Raw genomic sequence first — 23976 nt, 5'->3', positions numbered from 1 at the left:
GTTCTCAAACATTTTCATCTTGTGGATGACATCTTAACGGTATTGTTTTGTGAGCTACTGCTCTCACATTCATTCATCTGTGGACTGCCTCCTCTCTGACACATGATTATTTAACTTGTATTTCATTTTATCCTTCATTTAAATGTAATTTCAGGAAAGAATTTTAGGATTTTTTCCCCAATCAATCTTTAATGAAACTGCAGCAACTAGAATCCAGGAGAGTCAACCAACCAGCTCATCCTGAACCACCAGCAAATGCTTTATGGACCATATTTTGTGTGGCTCACTAAAGTCCAGCCACAAGGAAGTTTGTGTGGAAGGTTGTTTTTTTATGAGAGTATACAGTTTTGAGAGCTCATTCTTAATCTTTCCCTGTTTGCTATAGAAGATGTTGATCAGGTGGTTCTGCAGTTTCTTTGACAGTGTGTGGCACAAGTTGTCAGCATAGTCTGTGTGGTATGTAGATTGTAATGGATGTTTTACCTTCAGTCCTTTTGGTATGATGTCCATCTGTTTGCATTTGGAAAGGAAGATGAAGTCTGTCTGTATCTGTATGAGTTTTTTTCATGAAGTTGATAGATTTCCACTCCGTTCAGCTAAATTCAGTGCCTTGCATTATGACAGGTTTCAGAGTAGCAGCCTTGTTAGTCTGTATCCACAAAAAGAAAAGGAGTACTTCTGGCACCTTAGAGACTAACAAATTTATTTGAGCATAAGCTTTTGTGAGCTACAGCTCACTTCACTGGATGCAAATACTCACCAGCAACCACACAACAGAACCACTAACCCAGGACCCTATCCTTGCACCAAAGCCCGTTGCCAACTGTGTCCACATATCTATTCAGGGGACACCATCATAGGGCCTAATCACATCAGCCACACTATCAGAGGCTCGTTCACCTGCACATCTACCAATGTGATATATGCCATCTGTGCCAGCAGTGCCCCTCTGCCATGTACACTGGCCAAACTGGTCAGTCTCTGCGTAAAAGAATAAACGGACACAAATCAGTCGTCAAGAATTATAACATTCAAAAACCAGTTGGAGAACACTTCAATCTCTTTGGTCACTTGATTACAGTCCTAAAAGTGGCAATTCGTCAACAAAAAACTTCAAAAACAGACTCCAATGAGAGACTCCTGAATTGGAATTAATTTGCAAACTAGATACAGTTAACATAGGCTTGAATAGAGACTGGGAGTGGATGTGTCATTACACAAAGTAAAACTATTACCCCATGTTTATCTCGCCTCCCCTCCCTCCCCACCACTACCACTGTTCCTCAGATGTTCTTGTCAACTGCTGGAAATGGCCCACCTTGATTATCACTACAAAAGTTTCGCCTACTCCACCCCGCTCTCCCACTGGTAGTAGCTCACCTTACCTGATCATTCTTGTTACAGTCTGTATGGTAACATCTATTGTTTCGTGTTCTCTGTGTATATAAAATCTCCCCACTGTATTTTCCACTACATGCATCCGATGAAGTGAGCTGTAGCACACAAAAGCTTATGCTCAAATAAATTTGTTAGTCTCTAAGGTGCCACAAATGCTCCTTTTCTTTTTGCGGATACAGACTAACACAGCTGCTACTCTGAAACCTGAGAAAAATAAGATATCATGAAGGAACATGTATAAACAATATGCAGCTGTTGCTTATTATTGTCTGTAATAAAGGTATAAATGCTTGCTCTAATTGTTTTCTTCTGAGAGACCTGCCTAGGTGGGGGAAACCCTGTGTCCTAGTGCACTCTCTCCCTCTGTGCAATTGCTTGAGATAATGAAGTGTATCTGACTGGCTGCACCCAACCGGAGAGTGAGAACTGTGGTTTTCTCTGACAATTTGGGGGCTCATCCGGGATGGCAACGCCTGCAGAGACAATGGCAGCTGCTGCGGACCGTTCCCCTTCAAACCCCATAGTGCCACAAAAGAGGTAAGAGACCTTGTCATAAATATAAAGGGAAGGGTAAACAACTTTAAAATCCCTCCTGGCCAGAGGAAAAATCCTCTCACCTGTAAAGGGTTAAGGAGCTAAAGGTAACCTTGCTGGCACCTGACCAAAATGACCAATGAGGAGACAAGATACTTTCAAAAGCTGGGAGGAGGGAGAAAAACAAAGGGTCTGTGTCTGTCTGCATGCTGCTTTTGCCGGGGACAGAACAGGAATGGAGTCTTAGAACTTTTAGTAAGTAATCTAGCTAGGTATGTGTTAGATTATGATTTCTTTTAATGGCTGAGAAAAGAGCTGTGCTGAATAGAATGACTATTCCTGTCTGTGTATCTTTTTTGTAACTTAAGGTTTTGCCTAGAGGTATTCTCTATGCTTTGAATCTAATTACCCTGTAAGGTATCTACCATCCTGATTTTACAGAGGTGATTCCTTTACTTCTATTAAAAGTCTTCTTGTAAGAAAACTGAATGCTTTTTCATTGTTCTAAGAGCCAAGGGTTTGGGTCTGTGGTCACCTATGCAAATTGGTGAGGATTTTTACCAAACCTTCCCCAGGAAGTGGGGTGCAAGGGTTGGGAGGATTTTGGGGGGAAAGACATGTCCAAACTATGTTTCTCAGTAAACCCAGACAAAGTTTGGTGGTGGCTGTGGAAATCCAAGGGCAAAGGGTAAAATTAATTTGTACCTTGGGGAAGTTTTAACCTAAGCTGGTAAAAGTAAGCTTAGGAGGTTTTCATGCAGGTCCCCACATCTGTACCCTAGAGTTCAGAGTGGGGAGGGAACCTTGACAGACCTTTTGAAATCTCTATTGGGGTATCGGAGGAGGACTGCCCAGGAGGCCATCTGTCCCTTTTGGGCTTATGCCATCCGAACTTATTGGTTGTGCAAGAAGATCAAGCGCAGAGTGGTACTGGGGATTTGTTTGCCGCCCCCAATAAGGTTCATGTATAAGGTTAATGCATTAGGTTATTGCACCAGTGCTGAGGGGTTGTTACTGCCTCAAAGGTTGTATTAAGTCTGAACATAAAGCATTAAGGTTATTGTACAGGAGATGCACCATGATGTGAAGATACAGAGGCCTTGGGGGGAGGGGGGGGATTAGTGTGAATGAGGGCCACCGAAAGATGCCCAGAGCTCCCTGCAAAGCTGTAAGCTCATGACCGGAGATATCTCTAACACAAGCTCAGTGGCTGCATCTTAGTGGATCGGTAAAAGGTCCGACCTAAGGTGGCTGTCTCTGCATGGCATGACCGGCGAGGGATCTGCCTGGGTCTAGGATTGTGTGACCCCATTTCTCCTCCCCCTCTCCTCCCTGTTTGAACCACTGACTAGTCTAATCACCTCACCGGAGGCAATTAGAGTACACAACATCGTCACTCTGAGATTAGCCAACACTCTTTGCTGAAGGGGGGTGTAGGAGGGTCATGGACATCCTCGAAAAATGTTTCCTATGTGAGTGCCTGAGGAATGGTGTGGTAATTTTAGCTTTATAAGCCGCTGACTCAGCAGACAGGATAGAGACGTGTCTTAGTTTATGAGCCGCTGCAGTGGACAGGGCACCCCCACATGCTTAGAGAATGGGTGGAAATCAGTCTAAGACCATTCCCGTGCCACTGAAGGGCACACCTGCTTATTATATATATGTGTATTATAGTTCTAGGATTTGTAAGTACTTAGAGGATTGGAATTTTTACATGATGATTTATCTAAACAATTACCTAATTTATCTAAAACAATTAAACTAGAAGGTACCTTCAATTTAAATAAAATCATACACCTCAGAGGAAGCCACAAAGAGACTCCATGACTCTCGAGTGAGGAGTCTGAAGGACTCCCAGGCAAAATTCAAATGCAAATGCAGGATTTAAAACGAAATGTAAAGCATCCGGATGCCTCCGTACCCAAATTATTTTTTCTTAAGCCCTGTATATTCTTTATATTCCCAATTAGTTAAGCCTGAAGTCAAGGATGGAAAGGAACAGGTTAATTTGAAAAGGCAGCTTGGCCTAGAGATAAGGAGAAAGCTGCTTTGCGTCCAAGGGCAAGAATCGACACAGATGATGCCAAGCACAAAAAAACCCCTGCTTTCAGCCCAGCTGGCTGTGAAGAAAATATAGATAAAGGTAAAATAAAGGCAAATAAGTTGCAGGACTGAGATTACATTTGCAAAGGTTGGACACCCAGTGAGACCCAACAGTCTGCCTTTGCAACCCTGGAGCCAATGTGGTTTGGGGACATTAAAGAAGCCACAGGCAGCCGGCCTGGACTGGAATACCTCCCAAAAGCAGAAGCAAGTTGGAAATTTTTGCAGCGTATCTCTGAACAATCTGTGCACAGGATAACCTCCCATCCATCTCTTTCTCTCTGTCTCTCCTACCCCCGGGCCTGGCCAGCCTGGGAAGCTTGTTTGTGAGTATAAAAGGGGGGCAGGGTTTGAGCATTAACGTATTTTTTTCTTTTTCCTTTGAGTGATGTGAGAACGTTCTCAACACTCTCTGTTGTTTATTATTTATTAATGAAGTTTAAAATTCAGTCACATGGTGTGTTCTCGTCCTCTCTGCCCTATGATCCTGTGGTCTTAGCCTGATCAACTAAGGCACAGGCAAATTGGTAATGAAAATCTGTCATAGTTTTAATGGAAAATTGAGGAGGGGGAGAACCCTACAGAATGCACACCATCTATCTGTTTTGCCATTGATATTTCACATTTGCTTTGTTTGGCACAGTTGGTATTACATGTTAAGAATTACATGATTAAAGGTGAGCCGCACCTCAGCTACAGTAGGTCTGAGAACCAGAGAGGGATTTAGCATTCCTCTCTCCACTCTAGTCGGTGATGATAGAGTGCAACTGATAGCTTTGGATCCAAAAGGAAGCTGGAAAGCATTTGTGTTAATGTAAATTACCAGATTGATAAGGCAGAAGTTACTGAAACTAGGTATGCCTATGAAACAAACACAAGAAAATATGGGGTAATTCTTCTGTTTTGCCTGAAATCAAAGGATATTTGTATAAAAAGGAGATATTTTAAGCAATGACTGACTGCCCAGAAGGGATAGACGTATGTTCTTTTTGTTTTTCAGAAAATCAGAGAAAACTGGTGCCAGCTGAAAAGCAATCCAACATATCATGAATTTACTGGTGCAATAGGAACTATGTTATGTGTTCTATGTCCTGTCTTGTGGTGTTTGTCTTGTGGCCAAAATTGTTGTGTTTAATATTTTCATACGGCAGTCTAGTTCAAAATCAAATAGAAGGGTTAAATCAAAATGCAGATACTTGTTTTATTCAATTTGGAACACAATTTGTTTTGGATAATATCAGCTAAAGCAAAGAAAAATTGTTGTTAAAATTGCACACCAACAGACTTTGAAAACAACAACATGAAAAGTTAACCCACTCCCCATATTGCACATGGGATCCTTCTGGCTACCCCAGATCTCTAGCCAGAGGACTGGGAAGGGAGGAAAGCTATTGGACACCAGAGGTTGTACCAAGTGGACTCCTCAAAAGTGGGTGTGCTTGTCCTGGCTTGTTGCTCCAAAGCTCTCTAATAGTCATTTTACTAGAAGGGTGTATGTGGCATACATTGAACAATAAGACTAAAGTGCTGTATAATGGAGACTGTATACGTGTTCATTTTTGGAAAAAGGTGTGTGAGTGGAGAGTGAAAGTTTCCTTTGTAGATTAAAAGAAGCCAAGAAGGGGAAAAGAAAAAGAACAGAGGACAAGTTAATTCAATGCTGTAGCTGGCAGGCTTGGTCCAAAGATAAGACGCTGACCCGCCCAAGGGCACTGCTCACAACTAGGATTTGGCTGACAGCCAAGAAAGAAGGGGGCTTGAACGTGCCCAAGCAACTGTGAGATCTGCAAAACACTGCCGGACATTAATGAAATGTGTTAGGTCTCTGTATTTACAGGTGAAAGAAATCCTGCTCCAAGAATCCTGAGGAAACCTGCCATTCATTAAAACCAGGTGACTTGGTCTACATAAAGGTCCATCAATGAAAGACTACTCTGGCCCCACGCTAGCAAGGCCCTTATTAAGTCCTGCTAACTACCAACACCTCTGTGAAGTGCCAAGGACTGACTGCCAGGACCCATGCTTCTTACTGAAAAAAGACCCCTCCGCCTCGAGATGACTTCACTTCGAGTACTGATTAGCCTGCCCCTCCTTCTGGGTTTTTTCTTTCCTCCATTTGGACAGCAGGGGAAAAGGCAAGGTGAAGTGCTAGTAACCTCTCCCTTGTCCACTGACAAAGCTAACCTACATTCAGTATTTGCTAAAGAAAGCAAAGCACTACAGGGTGACATGCTGGTAACCTCTCCCCTGTATGATGCTGAGCCATGATTGCTTCAGGAAAGAAGAAGGAATACTCGCTCCGCTGAAATTGCCAAAGTCCAGGACTTCCTGATTACAAAAGACATTAAGAACTGACCCTGGTGAAGAAACAAAGAATTACAGGTAGGAAGGAACTTGTGGGACCCATGCTTGGGAATGAGGTAGTGATTGGGTTTTGGGGTTTATTTCACAGGCTGCACCCTGTGTTTTTGGATAAGTATCTTCAGCATGTATTGCCCTTCCTAATTGGCTTTCAGATGACACACATACCAACGGTGCCTTGCTGCCCCTGCCCCCAACATCTCCTACACTATACTACTACCCCTATAATACATCCAAATACAGGTAATGCCATATATTCTGATGAAACCCAGTGGCCAAGGCCTTTATATATTTTAGTGATTAAGTATTTAAATTTTGTTTGAAAATTTTATTCTTGAGGTTCAGGATTTAGTTACCCAATTAGTAATCAATCAGACTCATACTCAGAGACTGTGTTCTGCCACTGGAAATTTTATTTGTATTAAGATGGTCCCAGTAATTAATAATCTAACCTGTACCATATTACAATATACCTCTCCTATGCTATTAATGTTAATGCCTCTTGAAAGTACCAGAGAATAGTTAAATAACAGATGTGGTATAGTTCTGTACCAAAAAGAGATGTAGCATTAATCACAGTCCATCGATATCCTAATACATTAGGGACTATCAAATTCACGCTGCCCTTGTCCAGTTTTCAGATCACCTCTACATATCCAAATTGCTCAAGAGTGGCTGTCATTAGGTTAGTACGGCAAAAATGGCATAGGTCTCCCCTAGGAAGAAAAGAGATTTAGCTGGACATTTATGGGATGGTGCCAATAGCGCAGCAGCAATTTGGGATATTCTTAAGGGCCAACAACATGATGAAAAATTAGGGCAACTAGGAAAAAGCCACTGGTCTTATTACTGGAGCACAGCTGACCCAGGTGCAAGCAGGAGTTGGTGTATTACATGTTATCTCCACCCTTAGTTCAATGACCCATGCCCAGCTGTTAACAGAGATGGTACTGAATATCACTGAGACTGGGAAGGCATTGCAGTGGGATCTGGCTTGCTCAGAAATCCAGGATTTCCTGAATGACCAGCTGATGGCCATTCAGAGTGATCTAGAGCATCAGGCTTGGCCCACTGCCCTTACTAGAATTTCAGGAAATCATCTAATTTGTGGCCATGGAGACATACTTGGAGATTTTCAGGATGGATGTGCAAGTACTCGCAGTGCTCCTTCCAAGCATATGGGCCGGTAGGAGGGGTGTGGGCTCCCACATATCGAATCCTGCCGGGTCCATGGGGAAGATGCATGTGGGATTGGATTATTCTCTGTGAAATCTGGGAGATTAGACCACCTGGTATGCCTAGCTGATTTGTTGTTAGTGCTCCTGGAATAACACCTGATTATTTGAATTATTGGATATTAGGGCCCTTAGAACCCCTGCAGCTTATTGAAGCAAAAAAAAACAAAACATTGAAGCAATGTCCATACTAACCATGCTTTGTCATTGTATCCAATTAAAACCCCTAAGGTTGAAGTATTTGATGTAGAGTTTGAAATACAAAATTTAATGAAAATGGAAGTTTTAAAATTGATAGTTGTGCTGGAAGCACAAAAGGGGGGAGTGTGGAAGTAGATAAAGGGAATTTGGATGCAGGCTTCTGAAATGAGCAGGAGTCAGGCTAACTCTAGCTTTAATAACACGAGATTTGTAGAAGCAGGGATAGTGTGAAGTGAGTAGGAAAAGAACTGTGAAAGAGGCTGTTGTGACCTTGTATTAGATAAGAATAGAATGTAGACTATAAGATAAATTGGTGAGAAAAATACATATTCCTTCATGATATCTTATAAACAATATGCAGCTGTTGCTTATTATTGTCTGTAATAAAGGTATAAATGCTTGCTCTAATTGTTTTCTTCTGAGAGACCTGCCTAGGTGGGGGAAACCCTGTGTCCTGGTGCACTCTCTCCCTCTGTGCAATTGCTTGAGATAATGAAGTGTATCTGACTGGCTGCACCCAACCTGAGAGTGAGAACTGTGGTTTTCTCCAACATAGGCTTTTGTCTGAGTATTGTGATGCAGCTGGGATTGGGAAGTTCTATCAATAGGCAAGCTGACTGTAGGTAGAGTTGCTTAATTTTTTTGCCCATTACTATGTATGTGTCTGCAATGTTTGTTGATGTGCATTGTGCTCAAATGCTACGATTTACTGCCAAAATTCACTATTTATTTTTTCATAAATTTCTAATACCTACTGTAAGCATTACTCAATGACTAAAATTTCCAAAGTGTAAAAACTGAAATATAGGTATAGGGGTAAAACTTCCTAGTGCCTCAGGAACTTAGGAATGCGTCTCATTGAAAGTCAATGGGTCTTAGGCACCTCAGTCTGACTGGATCTGGTCTTTTGTGACTTAGGCTCCTAAGTCCCAATTTTAGGCACCACTGCAATCCACAAACCCCAGGCTTGGCTGTCACGTAACCCTGTAAGCAATAACCTCACTCAGAGCTAAATTTTTGCTATCAAAGTTCCCTAGGTCCTAAAGTTCTGCCTCTGGGCATGCACATTCCTGCTTCACTCTGTATCTGAATGCCTATCTCACACCTAAACCCCAGCAAAATCTGCAAACTGGGGAATGATAGGCATTTCTCTGCCTATCTTGGATGCAGGTGTGTTCAGAGCACACTTACCTCACACAGGTTTCAGAGTAGCAGCCATGTTAGTCTGTATTTGCAAAAAGAAAAGGAGGACTTGTGGCACCTTAGAGACTAACCAATTTATTTGAGCATAAGCAAGGTGCCACAAGTCCTCCTTTTCTTTTTACTTCATACAGTATCTGGGGGGTTGGGGAGGGGGAGGAGAAGGTTGTGGTCTCCCTTATCACTTTTAGATCAGTGTTCAGCATAGTCTCTTAGCAAATTGGATGTGGCAGACCCTGCCAATTTCCCCCCTTGCCTGATGAGAAGAGATCTAAACAATGATTCCACACCTCTCTGAGGGCTCTAACCACTGGACTATGGAGTGATTCTTATTAATGCAGCAGAGAAAGTATTTAATTATTCAATTATTTAATCAGAAGTGGAACAACTTCAAAAAGAGCAATTAAGGGAGACCCATATCTATCCCATAGTCCAGTGGCTAGGGCATTCAACTCAGAGGTGTGGAACCCTATTCAAATCCCTTCTCATCAGGGGAAGTGAACTGGGGTTTGTTACATCCCAAATGCATACCCAAACCACTGGGCTAAAAGTTATAAGGTTCCACCCTCTCCTCCAGCCTTTTTGGGTGGAGTTAGGCCACTGCTCCTGTTTCCAGCTGTGGATTGCAAGCAGAGCTAGGCACCGAACTCTGTGAGAAGAGTGAAGCTTAGGACATATTTCTCTGGTAAGCATCCTCCATTGGCTGGTTTACGCAGTTCCCCATGTAGCATGCTGGCTTGTGTTGATTACAGGCTTAGGCATCTATCTCTCCGCATTCATTGTACAGGGAACTTAGGTATATAACTCAGGCTTTGTGGAACCCATTGTGGCTCCAGTGATTTTTCTAGCAACATAACCATTGCAAGGCCTAACCTTTAAGTTCTTGTGTATCTAGGACTAAGGTGTGTTTAAAAATAGTATCCATATTCATGTGATAGTCCAATGAAACTCAAAATTGATTTTGAAGGATATTTTTTTTAAAAAAAGTTCCTGTCAGGTATATTACTATGAATGTCTAACAGAACTGGTTGATCAGAAAAATATTCTAATTACTCAGATGTGACCTTGAGCTAAGCATAGAGATGTAGAATAGTCCATATCATGCAGCCCAGTGCCTTTTAGATTTAGTGCACAGTGAACTAATCCATCTGTTTGCAGATTTTTTTTATTTTTCTTTTTGGTCCCAGGATAACACTTGGTTAAAAGACACACAGTTTGTCCTTCAAGAGAAATTATCCTTTCACTTCTTTTAATGCTGTAAATGATAAAAATCCAAGAGCAAATCAGTCCATGCATTAAAATTTAGGACCTCTGCTTTGGTTTTATTTATCAATTACATGGGTATCCAGAGGTTAAAAAATATAGAATAAAGGGCCTGATGTGGCAGTCCTTACACAGGCAAAATTCCCATTAACCTCAGTCATATTTCTTAGTATGCAAAGAGCATGCCATCTGTTGCTTTTTGTGCATCTTCTGTAAACACATTTATGTTACAGATGGAATAGAATCAAATCCTGGGTCCAAACAGCTCTGGATTTTGATAGTCCTGTATCTTTCACTTTTATATACAATGGCTTCCTTTGCAAGGAATTAATACTACTTTAGATTTCATTGTAATAAATAAATATGGGAATTGTGGACCTGATCCAAAGCCCATTGTCATCGATGACAAGACTCTCAGTTACTTCACTGGGCTTTGGAACAGGTTATAAGTAGTAACACTATCAAGTTTATTCATTCAGATTTATTTTTTTGTGCCTATCGGTTCTTGACACAGTACTACAGTTAAAATCATGACACTTACAAATGGTGACCACTGTCAGACTTCAGTCTCTAATGCCTCCACGAGCTCCCTTTTTTCCAAATTCCAGGAATTTTGCCCTCACTTTCAAGGCCATTCAAAGCTCCACTGCTCTCTTCTTATCCACTCTTGACTTTTAGCGTGTAACATTCCCATCATTCTCCGCTCTGCCAATGACAATAGACTTTTGTACATTTCTTTCATAGCCTGCTTTGTGCCTTTTCTATGATGCCCCCTAAGTTTGGGCTTCCTTCACTAGAGCTATCTCTTCCTTCAAATCCATCCTCCAAATCATTTTTTCCATTATATCTAAAAGTAATTTAAGGCTATTTTTATGGTAGGTCAGAATTTTATCTTCTGCAGAAAATGTTGACTTTTAATTGAAAACTGAAAGAGGTGTGAGGGTTTGAATTTCCAGTTTTTCAGGGGGAGGAAATTTAAAAAATTTCTAGGAAAGCAAACTTTCCACAAATGTTTCCATTTAGTTGAAAATCCAGTTTTCCATCAAAATAAGTTTAGTTAGAATTTTTTCTACTGAGCCTAGCTGAGGCTGAGTTTGGCATAACAGTACTGAAGTAGATTGTAGCCCTCTCCCCTACCCTTCTAATATTAATTGCCTTCTTTGGCTGTTAGTTCATTGGACAAGGGACCATGTCATATGTGTTTGCATGGGTCCTAACAAAATGGAACTTCTGGGCCCTACATTAGAATAAATAATTTGTTGATGATCAAATCACTAACCAGAAATAGCACTGTTATAAACCAGTAACACAGGTTGGTTTTCTAATTGTGAATATGACATACTTGAGTGAATACTAGCAGCTGACACTTTGTGCGCAATTCATAGGCTCAGATTTGTTTGCACAAAACCTAAAACAATTCTGAAAGTAAACAAACCTGTAATCTATTCAGACATTTTCTGAAGAGGGAAAAGGGCTAATTTTAGCAAATAGATTGCTGATACTGTAGTTAACTGTTCACCCAGCTCTAATATAAACATTATGCAAGAACTAATTGCTAAACATATAAATATAAACCACAATCCTGCAAGTACTTACAGTGGAATGTTCAAAAATACCTAGCTTTGGACTAATTGCTCCACCTGATGTCAATGGGAACAAAATTAGGTCAACCCAGTACTTTTGAAATTTTGCCCTTTCACACCGCATGACTTTTTTTTTTTTCATGACAATATCCCATTGTCTACTCTTGATAGTTAGGGTGATAAACTATGTAAGTGTTTTCAGTATTGAACCCTAAATGGCTAATCATGCAATAATAGAAGCTTTTGTAAGTTGCAGCTATTAAACGTATGTTTGTAAGTTATCAATGGATTTTAATAAACATGAAAATGACAAGTTGATCCAATTCAGACATGATCTTTGATGATGTCTCTAAAACCGTTGTGCTCTGTGTTCTTTGTTTTATAGACCTCTATTTAAGGGAGTAACTTGAGGCAAATGCACATTTGTTTGACAGTAAACAAATACCATCAGGTTATGACATCTTACTAACCTTGTAAAAGTTATTGTGTCAGTCTAATTAATTAAACACATTTGCAAACAAAGCCTTCAGATTATTAACAATAGTTAATGGTTTGTAGCATTGTTAACACATTCACTCTAAAGCCACATAGATATTAAGACGTTAATAAACAGTTGTCACAAACATATTAAAAGGCATGTTATAAAAAGGCAGCCAGCTGCGAATCAACAGAAGGAGTTTCTCCTGGGGGGGAGCCCACTGAGGCTTTCATAGTGCAGGCTTCTCTGAGTAGTTACTGCAACAGCTGAGAAAGCTCTTAGAAGGAAGGTAATATGGATGGTGAGCAATCAGCTGTTGTGATCTGCACAGAATGTGCCATGTTTGTCTTTCTTCCACAGGACAGAAGAGATTTTGTCTCTACAAAATGCAAGCTGATCTCCATATTGGAAGAGAAGGTTCACGGTCTGGAACAACAGGTATCGACCGTGAGTTGCATAAGAGAAACTGAAGATTTCCTGGACAGAAGTCAGGATATGCTTCTATGGGCACAACTTTCTGAAGAATCAGAGCAGGCTGCACAGCGGGGACATGGGGACGGTGAAGAAAATTGGCAGCATGTGACATCCAGAAGAAGAAAGAGGAGCATCCATGTACCAGCAATGCAGATACAGGAGAGCAACCATTTTCAAGTTCTCTCCACAGGTACTAATACGGAGAGTGAACTAGATGATACATCTGAGGGAAGGGAGCAGAAGGAGACTCCACCAATTGGAAGGCATGAGATGCACTGTCCTAGGGATGGGGGTTCCACGACCACTGCTCCCAAGAGAACAAGGCAGGTGGTGGTGGTGGTCGGGGACTTCCTACTAAGGGGGACTGAGTCCTCTATCTGCTGTCCTGACTGGGAAAACCTAGATGTCTGCTGCTTGCCAGGAGCTAGGATTCACGATGTGATGGAGAGACTGTCGAGACTCATCAAGCCCTCAGATCGTTACCCCTTCCTGCTTCCACGTGGGCACCAATGATACTGCCAAGAATGACCTTGAGAGGATCACTGCAGACTACATGGCTCTGGGAACAAGGTTAAAGGAGTTTGAGGCACAAGTGGTCTTCTCATCCATCTTCCCTGTGGAAGAAAAAGGCCTGGGTGGAGACCATTGAATTGTGGAAGTCAACGAATGGCTGGTGGTGTCAGAGAGAAGGCTTTGGATTCTTTCACCATGGGATGGTGTTCCAAGAAGAAGGATTGCTAGGCAGAGATGGGCTCCACTGAACAAAGAGAGGGAAGAGCATCTTCGCAAGCAGGCTGGCTAACCTCGTGAGGAGGGCTTTAAACTAGGTTCACCGGGGGAAGGAGACCAAAGCTCTGAGGTAAGTGGGGAAGTGGGATACCAGGAGGGAGTACGAGCAGGAGAGCACGAGGGGAGGAATCCTGCCTCATACTGAGAAAGCAGGACGATCAGTGAGTTATCTTAACTGCCTGTAGACAAATGCAAGACGCGTGGGAAACAAGCAGGGAGAACTGGAAGTCCTGGCACAATCAAGGGATTATGATGTGATTGGAATGTAACCCCTTGGGGTTTAGAGAGCATGGCTCCTTTAAATCTTTTTTCCTATTGGGGAGGGGGATCAGTGAGAGAAAGGAAGGAAACTTGGGGGTGTTGCTCTGGAGCCCAGGGAGAGAAGGGCTGCAGCAGGGAGGCCCTGGACAAAGTGAAGGAGAGAGAACCTGCCTGAAGCCTGGGAAGGACAGGGCAGCAGACTGGGAATGGCCCCGGACAGGAGCCAGGAGGAGCACTGTGCCAGGGAGGAATTGCCCGAGAAGGACAGGCGGGAGCTGGACCCAGTATCACTGCTGCCCATAGCTGCATGGGGCTGTAAGTACTGGAGCTGGTGACTCTGGATTGGGAATAAGGAGGGAGGTTGCTAGGTAGTTAAGTGAGGAGGTTGTCGCTCTGTGTGGCTTTGCAGAGAGCGGCAGAAGAGGGCACTGGAGGTGCCTGTTGGGGAAATTTCACTGGCACTAAAGACAACCAGGAGCACCCAAGCCAGAGCACTGGACTGGAACTTTGCTCAGGACTCCTGAACTCTGGGTGCAGACACATTGCTCAGTGTCTGCCCTTTCAGACTGTGCTACCACTGGGCCTGTGGGGCCTTGGTTTGGATGCAACCCTGTTCTACTGCTCCCCCTACATTCCCCCTTGTTTTCTCCACTCATCCCTCTGTAAATAAATATCTCCCTTTGTTATATCCATTGTATGTAGCATTCATACAAGGTTCATGCACTTGGCAACATTCAGGGCACACCCGGAGTGTTATGTAGGAGCAGTGCACACATGGCTCCTCTCAAGGGCATGAACCTTGGAATCTCGCCCAGATGACATGAACCGTGGGAAGCCTCCCAGGACTGGCTCAAGGCCTGAGAGCAAGGAATGCGGTAGATAGAAATCGGTAAATAAGAATGTTAAACAAAGCCAGTGTATTCATTTTATCTGTTGGAGAATGTAATGCGCGGGGGGAGAGAAAGAATAAAGGAGAGGGTGAAAAGCTGACAGGGGCAGCCCATTGGCAGACCAGCCTGCTTGCTTGCTTAAAGCTTTGTGCTGTCTTGTATGTGGACCGCAACACATTGTACTTTTTCCTGTGGGTGGGTGTGTTCACTCTGTGGGGTTTGGAACAGGTGCCCTTGGGGTGGAAGGAATTTTTCCTGTTGCATTCCTGTGTGTGCCGTCTCTTAGCCAGAGCTGCTTGCAGAGCAGACTCCATCTTGGCCAGAAGGGCACTAAAGTTACAGGAATAACAGAGACTTGGTGGGATAACTCACATGACTGGAGTACTGTTATGGACAAATATAAACTGTTCAGGAAAGACGGGCAGGGCAGAAAAGGTTGGGGAGTTGCATTGTATGTAAGAGAGCAGTATGACTGCTCAGAGCTCCAGTATGAAACTGCAGAAAAACCTGAGAGTCTCTGGATTAAGTTTAGAAGTGTGAGCAACAAGTGTGATGACATGGTGGGAGTCTGCTGTAGACCACCAGATCAGGGGGATGAGGCTTTCTTCTGGCAACTAACAGAAGTTACTAGATCACAGGCCCTGGTTCTCATGTGGGACTTCAATCATCCAATATCTGCTGGAAGAGCAATACAGCAGTACACAGACAATCCAGGAAGTTTTTGGAAAGTGTAGGGGACGATTTCCTGGTGCAAATACTGGAGGAACCAACTAGGGTCAGAGCTCTTCTTGACCTGCTGCTCACAAACATGGAAGTATTAGTAAGGGAAGTAAAAGTGGATGGGAACCTGGGAGGCAGTGACCATGAGATGGTCAAGTTCAGAATCCTGACACAAGGAAGAAAGGAGAGCAGCAGAATATGGATCCTGGACTTCAGAAAAGCAGACCTTGACTCCATCAAGAAACTGATGGGCAGGATCCCCTGGGAGAATAACATGAGGGGGAAAGGAGTCCAGGAGAGCTGGCTGTATTTTAAAGAATCCTTATTGAGGTTGCAGGAACGAACATCCCGATGTGTAGAAAGAATAGTAAATATGGCAGATGACCAGCTTGGCTTAACAGTGAAATCCTTGCTGATCTTAAACACAAAAAAGAAGCTTACAAGAAGTGGAAGATTGGACAAATGACCAGGAATGAGTATAAAGATATTCCTCAGGCATGCAGGAGTGAAATCAGGAAGGCCAAATCACACCTGGAGGTGCAGCTAGCGAGAGATGTTAAGAGTAACAAGAAGGGTTTCTTCCGGTATGTTAGCAACAAGAAGAAAGTCAAGGAAAGTGTGGGCCCCTTACTGAATGAGGGAGGCAACCTAGTGACGGAGGATGTGGAAAAAGCTAATGTACTCAATGCTTTTTTTGCCTCTGTCTTCACGAACAAGGTCAGCTCCCAGACTACTGCACTGGGCAGCAGAGTAAGGGGACGAGGTGACCAGCCCTCTGTGGAGTAAGAAATGGTTCAGGACAACACCTCTACCCCGATATAATGCGGTCCTCGGGAGACAAAAGATCTCACCGCATTATTGGTGAGACCAAGTTATATCGAACTTGCTTTGGCCCCCCGTTGCTTGTTCTCTGACCACCTGCTCCAAAGACACCCAACCCCCCTGCTCCCTGTCCCCTGACTGCTCCGACCCCTATCCACACCCCTCGCCTCCTGACAGGCACTCACCGGCAGTGGTGGGAAGTGGAGCAACACAGCCCCAGCCCACTCCACTCTGCCACCTCCCAGCCACAGCACTCCACTTCCCGCCGCCGGTGAGTGTGGGGAGGTTGGGGAAAGGACGCCCCGCGCACTCACCGGCGGCAGGAAGTGGAGCGCCACAGACCCATCCCACTCCGCTTTCCTTGCCCTGGCTCCAGCCATGTCGCTGGGGGTGGGGTTGGGGAAAGGTCCCGCACTCCCCTGTGGCGGGAAGCAGAAAGCCGCGGCTGGGAGCTGGCGGAGAGGAGCGGGCTGGGGCCGGGCTGCTCCGCTTCCGCTACTGCCGGTGAGTGTGGGGGGCATCCCCTCCCCCCAGTTAACGGCTGGGGCTGGGGTGAGGGAAGCGGAGCGGCCTGCTCCCAGCCCTCCACTAATCCCCTGGGCCACTCTGGGACTTTAGGCCCCCCAAAAGTGCCCCCCCACAGCTCCTGCCTCCCAGACTCTGGGGGGGGAGCCCCTGAATGCCCCCAAGACCCTCTGCACCTTATCCAACCCCTCGGCCCCGGCCCAGCCCGGCACCCTTAACACACTGCTCAGAGCAGTGTGTCAGAGCTTTACCGCGTTGTATGCGAACCTGCGGGGTAGAGGTGTATTTAGAAAAGCTGGACGAGCACAAGTCCATGGGGCCGGATGCGCTGCATCCAAGCGTGCTAAAGGAGTTGGCAGATGTGATTGCAGATCCATTGGCCATTATCTTTGAATACTCATGGCAATCAGGGAGGTCCCAGATGACTGAAAAAAGACTAATGTAGTGCCCATCTTTAAAAAGGGAAGAAGGAGGATCTGGGGAATTACAGGCCAGTCAGCTTCACCTCAGTCCCTGGAAAAATCATGGAGTAAGTCCTCAAGGAATCAATTTTGAAGCACTTAGAGGAGAGGAAATTGATCAGGAACAGTTTTCAGGGTGGCTTATAAATGGATGTTACCCCCAAAAGCACCATACACACACATGTTGCAACAGAAGCTGGCACTGACGGTAGCCAGAATGAATATACAACCTGCAAGCTACTTCTCTACTCTTCATACCACATGAGACCACACCTGATTTGGGGCATTTAGGATTTCCAAATTCTCCCTTTTCCTTCCCACCCCCCCACAGATCCATCCCAGGAGAAACATTGGTCTAGATCAATATTTCAAATATCTTAAGCTGTAAGACATGAACAAAAAATCTCTTACTTGTTCTGCAAAGTGCCTAGTGTAGTGTGGGAATTCAGCAATTGTCAAATAATCACCAATGTGGCCCTGTAACATTTTCTGCTGCCTTACTATTTATGAGTATAATTAATCCACTACAGGTGAGCTACACCTCACCTTTGACTGGATAGTTTTTCTTTTCATTTCTAGTTCACTGCCCTGGACCATAAATTCTCCAAACATATTGCTAGTACATTTTCCTCCCTCTCTCTGCATCATGGACTGATTATGAAATGATACACTACTTTCCTTGCATAATATGGCTCATTAATCTGATACATGGGTAGCAAGTCAAAAGAGAGATTTTTAAAGTGTCATTGCTTTCAAAGGAGGGGCAGCTAGCTGGGTGCTAGTAAAACAATAACCAAAACAGACTAGTAAGTAAATACATGGGCATATGGCAATGTAAATTTCCAAGGATGTTCCAGCAATGATAAATATTTATGGAGAAAAATATACATAGGCTGACAAGGATTTCAAGCTAAAGCAATTGGGAAGTTGGGACCTGATCCAAACTCTACTGAAGTCAATGGGAAGAATCCCATTGACTTAAATGATCTTTGGATCAGGCACTTTCTCAGCCAACTTGTAAAGGAAATTTATATTTGGAGAGAGAAGGGAATTGAAATACTCATGCAATTGAATTGCTTCGAACAGCATGACAATATCAATTTCTCCCAGTTAACTCAACCCTTTAATTATTCTATCTGAAAACTGTTATATTTCCTTCCCTCCCTCCAGCTGGGGATTTGATTCACTCCTTGTGTGTGTGTGGATGTGTGAAAGGAAATGCCACAAATTTTCATACTGTGCCCAAACCCTCACAAGGCATACATTGACTAAGTCTTTTTGCTATTTATCCTTGCTGCCATCTGTTAGCATAGTAGTGTATATCAGGATGGTTGGATCTCTGTGTTTAGATGATAGACTATGTGCAGCCAGTAACTGGTGATCTTGTAAATCAGTGAGAGCACAATCTTTTGGGTGGGGAAATCTGAAAGAAGAGAATAAACTTTATTACACATGCTGAAAGATACGGTGTTGTCTGAGGAGAAACCCTTAAGCAGCAGAGGCAATGGAATACATGGGAGATAACTTTTCGCCACCATGTTCATTGGATTAGATGTTCATGGTTCATTGTATTAACATGAACTCTGTGTCCAGTGTTCTGTGTGTGGTGCTTGCAGTTTACCTAATTGATTTTATAGTCAATTTTGAACCATTGGTAAGAATGTTGAATTGTAAAGGGAATCTGGGGAGCTTCATAAAAACTGTTCTGAGGTTGTAAAAATGTATTTAACAGGGAAATACTAGTCGAAACAAGTGCATATGAAGGCAGTCCGATCGCTCTGTCAGTCACAGAGTTATAGGGAAGGATAGTTATAGATGTTGTGGAGGAGTTTGCTTGGGACCCTGCCCGGGGTCTTCCCAGTGGAGGGATGGGAACAATGAATTCGGAAGGGATGAGGAGGAGATGAGGGAGTCTGTCATGAGTAGGAATGGCTAACATGATATCAGAGAGAGTGTATGTCTCTTGATAGAAAAGTTTATTCTGTAGGGAGCAGCGCATTGCAGGGTTCTAAGGACACTTCCTTTGTACCTTATCCTATTTTCTGCTGAAATTTCGAAGATAATCAACAAACAGAAGCAAATTTGTCTCCAGATTATCTAACACTAATGTGGTTTCCCTCATTTAAAAAAATGTCAAAAGGAAACATTTTTAAAGAAATTGAAACTTTCAGTTCATACAATTTGTAGAAGCCAGCCCATTCTGGTGAAAAGCTTAATTTTTGACAAATCAGCATTTTGCTGAAGAAATCCCAACCAACTTCAGTGAGTACAAATAGCCGTGAAAATGTGTAGAAAGCTGGCAAGTAAAATCTTGGGTTGCTTCTGCAAATGGTAGATTTTGCATGCACAAATGAGCGTGCCTGCAATGGTAGCAGACACACTTTTTAGAGGTCCACCAAAAACAGGTGCTGAAAATCCTTTTGTTTGTTCCCTAGGATTACTTGGAAGGACATGTGACTCACTGCAATATGTATTTTTAGTTTCCTTCTTGAGACCAATGTTCTTATGTGAATTCTGCTTCAAAAATGAGAAAAATTATACCACCAATGGAAGAACTTTATAGCAAATCTAAAAAAAATATGCACCTTTCTGGGAAAACATGGCAGTTATTGTCTTGGTTTTAGAGATGGAGTCTTTTTCCTTGGCACCTTTAAAAAAAATAAAAACAAAAAAACCCCAGGGTTTTCAGTATATTCCAAAAGAAAAACAACTGTGCATTAGAGAGGCAATCTAACAGGATAAACATAATTCACTCTATCCATTGGGCTTTTTTGTACAGCAAGAATAACCTTTTGATTTTAATCCAAATGTAATGTGTAGAGTGTCTATGAGGTTGACTACATATATGTGAGACTATCCGAAATGACAGGATCTAATGTAACTTGAACTTTTGCAATGCATAAATCATGTCAGAGGTAGGACGATGCTGCCATTTTTCCAAAGGTAAAAAGTCCTGGCTGTGGAATACACATGCTTCCAGAAGAGTATGAGATATTTCAGTCTCTCGTCTCATTCATTTTGATTTATAAATACTAAGCTTATTACTAATGTGATAACTTTTCATTAAAACTGAAACTGGCTCAAATTCAAGTATAGAAGCCAACAAAGTAAAATGAATTACACTCTTCCAAGTCAAAGTCATTCATTATTTGCTTTAGAACAGAATAATTGCTGGTAATATCAATTCATTTCAGGGTTATTTTTACCGCTGGCCATAGCATAATATCTGAATGGCTTCCATGTAAAATAGATAAGCAACAGTAAAGTCCTCAGTTGACTTCATGGAGTCTTGTCCCTTTTCAAGTGATAAAGGGGTTGGGCATCTTCTGGGAGCTGATTTTGCAAATGTCATTCGGGTTAGCATGGCAAAGGCTTAGCAAATAAGGAAGGTTTCAGAGGATTTCTTAAAAGCGGTCATACTCTAGATTAATCTGATCTTTTCCAAAACATCCTTCCACACATCATACTCAAATCTTCTCAATTGAGGCTGTGTTGTCCCTTGCTGTCATACACTTTGTAATGGCCTGGACACATTATGCAGAGCTGGATGGGGAAAGGTAACTCCCTTTCGCAGAAGATTTTGTTATATTGAAATGTGAGTCTGTTCAGACTTAGAACAACTCCCCCTCCCAACATTTCAAAATTCTCTGCAAATGAAAATGGAGCCCTAGCTCCAGATTAGTCTGCTTGGTAGGCTACCCCAGAGATAGAAACCCTGGGATCCTGACTCTGGGATAGGGAGGGATAGCTCAGTGGTTTGAGCATTGGCTTGCTAAATCCAGGGTTGTGAGTTCAATCCGTGAGGGGGCCATTTGGGATCTGGGGCAAAAATTGGGAATTAGTCCTGCTTTGATGAGCAGGGGGTTGCACTAGATGACCTCCAGAGGTCCCTTCCAACCCTGATATACTATGATTCTATAGTCTGTCTAACAGTCTCCCAGAGAACTGCTGGCCTGGGAGCCAGGGATGATGAAGACCCATGAGCCAAAGAGCCAGGGCTTCCAGTCTCTTGGCTCCCCATCAGCCCACCAGGTGGACTGCTGAGTGGCTGGAAAACTATAAGCCCATGTTTCTGAAGATCCAAGCAGGCAGCCAAAGTAGCAGGAACCAAGGCAGGTTTGGGGTTCCAGAGGAACTTCACTGAAACCTAAGCATCCCCACAAAATATTGCTGATTTGTCAAAATCTAAAACTTTGAATTGGGTTGGGAGCTTTTTCTGGGGGTAAGAGGCAATAGTCTCCAACTGTATAAGAGAAAAGGAAAGGCCACATGATTTTTATCTATTACAGAGGAGATACTGCTGGTGTGGGTGTCTCAGGAAAGATGGATCTGAGTTCTTGGAACGGGACCGTGCTGCAAGGATTGACCTTCGGGTAAGAGATACCTTATTAGACAGGCAAGTAACTTCATAATAAGCATAGGCTGTAGTTTGGGTCTCTTGTTTTTCTTTTAGTTGTAACCTTATGATTCTAAATTCTTATACTTGCTTTTATTTGAAACTTTATCTCAAGCTCTGTTAAATAAACTTCAATTTGGTTTTTCTATAAACCTAAGTGATTTGTGCTCAGGAGAGGGTTGGACTGAAGTGAAACCAGGGCGCTGGGAGTCTCTGTTTCTATGGAGGTAGCGAATCCATGTACATAGTGGGTGTCCAGAAGATAAGGGCCTGGGCACCTGCATGTACCCAAGTGGGGTGCGTATATTGCTAGCCTGCAGAGAGAGAGAGAGAGAGGAAGTAGGGCTTGTGGAGCCCAGAATGAAGCACTTGTGTTGCCCACAGCTGGGGAAGCTTTCCCCGGGTGGACGCAGACAATACTGTCTCATGATGTAAACAGGTGGTAATGATTCATCCCAGACATCTCAGGTAACCCCAAAAAAGTGTCACACACTGGATAGAAGATATCTAGGTGTTGTATTGCTGAGTGGTCCACTTCCTTTGAAGTCAGTATGGAACTAACTTCCCAGCAGTCTGTTAAAGTGTATTCTGTTTCTGGAGGTGGTGCCCGTCCACTGAGTTGAGGTGGTGTTTGTTGTCCTTTAGAATCATAGAATATCAGGGTTGGAAGGGACCCCAGAAGGTCATCTAGTCCAACCCCCTGCTCGAAGCAGGACCAATTCCCAGTTAAATCATCCCAGCCAGGGCTTTGTCAAGCCTGACCTTAAAAACCTCTAAGGAAGGAGATTCTACCACCTCCCTAGGTAACGCATTCCAGTGTTTCACCACCCTCTTAGTGAAAAAGTTTTTCCTAATATCCAATCTAAACCTCCCCCACTGCAACTTGAAGTTCTCATGGCACTAAATACAAGAATAAAAGTGTTAACCCTAGTATATTCTGCCTAATCCAACCCTTCCCCCCCACCCTCTTCTTTTTCAGTTGGATATGTTGTTCTACACTCTGAGCCCTGGGCTTTTCTGTAGTGTTGCTGCGAGCCGTTAGACAGTTGCCATTGGATAGCATGTTTGTTTATTTCAGAAACAGATGTCCAGTCTAACTGAAATGCTTTAGAAAAACCAAAAGATTACATTTAAGTAATAATTCAGTTTTACCTCTGCTACCTTTAAGAACATCACCAAAACTGTCTCTGAAGCAATCTCCTATGCATGTTGCCTGTGGCAGATCTGGGTTACTCTTTTTGCAAGGCTGAATGAAGCCATGGCAGATCAATATAGCAATAAAGTATTATACATGTATTTTATTTTTAACCCCAAGAAAGCACAGCTGAAATGACTAAACTCTGAGTGTATTAAGGATATTTGATAAAGATGAGTGCACAAAGTTGCCTTGTAAAGGAATTGTGCTTCAAAGGCCTAAACTGGAAGAAACAAGCAGTTCCAAAGTATCTTATTTTCGTGATAACTTTTAGTTTAAAATCTCAATTATACTAAGCATTTATAAAGAAAAAAGTATATTGTTGATGTTTCATTGAATGTTCTTCTGTATCCAGTAATGCAGAACAAATTAAGGCAAAAGGAACAGTTTAAGAATTTGGAGAAGAGATTGGAGAAATGGAAATCTAATTGCAAAGAGCTGAAGATGTTTGTACAGTACTTCTGAGTATCTGATTACAATGGTAACTATTTTAATAGAAAATTCTTTGAGCCTTCAACAGAGGGATACCACAACAATGGTCACCACTGCTGGCTGTAAGGAAGCTTTTCATAGTATTGAGGAATTATACAGATTGACATCTCCTCATAGTGAGGTAGAGGTATCTGCTGAGATCAGGGTACATGCCCAGTGTTTACCTTCAGGAACTGCTTTGTGTGCTGCCCATGTTGCAGGTGTTGTGTTGCAAAAGGTTGTAAATTATATAGGACTCAGATTCCTAGACAAAGATTATCATGAATGGCAGAACCAGACTTAGTGGTTTTTGTGTAAGTGATGTCTCTCCACCATTATCACACCATTATGAATATGAACAGGCCTAGTCTAAGGAACACACTTTTTTCACACCTGCACAGAATTAACCCAAAGTGTCTTACTATGATAGATGCACTGCATAATGTATTCAACTCAGTGCTAGTTGCTTTTGTGCCTGGAATAGAATGCATATGGGGTGTGATTGTTTTGTTTTGCTCTGGACAGTGGTTACTTGGATGTTCACTTGTCTTTTTGAGGAAAGCTCTGAGATACAAAACCAAGAAAAAAAATGAACTGTCTGCTGTTATAAGGTATT

The 23976-nt window shown here is 42.9% G+C and overlaps 1 long non-coding RNA gene across 1 annotated transcript; it reads left to right on the top strand.

Annotated features, from left to right (window-relative positions):
- The first annotated feature begins 4149 nt into the window (after nucleotides 1-4149).
- LOC311518565 lies at nucleotides 4150-23308 on the top strand. Its single transcript, XR_014711024.1, has 4 exons — nucleotides 4150-4361; nucleotides 5873-6417; nucleotides 21588-21671; nucleotides 23245-23308. It is a non-coding gene; the product is annotated as an uncharacterized lncRNA (long non-coding RNA).
- Nucleotides 23309-23976: the final 668 nt, after the last annotated feature.

This window comes from Lepidochelys olivacea (assembly GCF_965140295.1).
Source record: "Lepidochelys olivacea isolate rLepOli2 genome assembly, chromosome: 3".
Classification (NCBI taxonomy): Eukaryota; Metazoa; Chordata; order Testudines; family Cheloniidae; genus Lepidochelys; species Lepidochelys olivacea.
The sequence above is the reverse complement of the archived record's forward strand: the minus strand, read 5'-3'. Positions and strand labels throughout refer to the sequence as shown.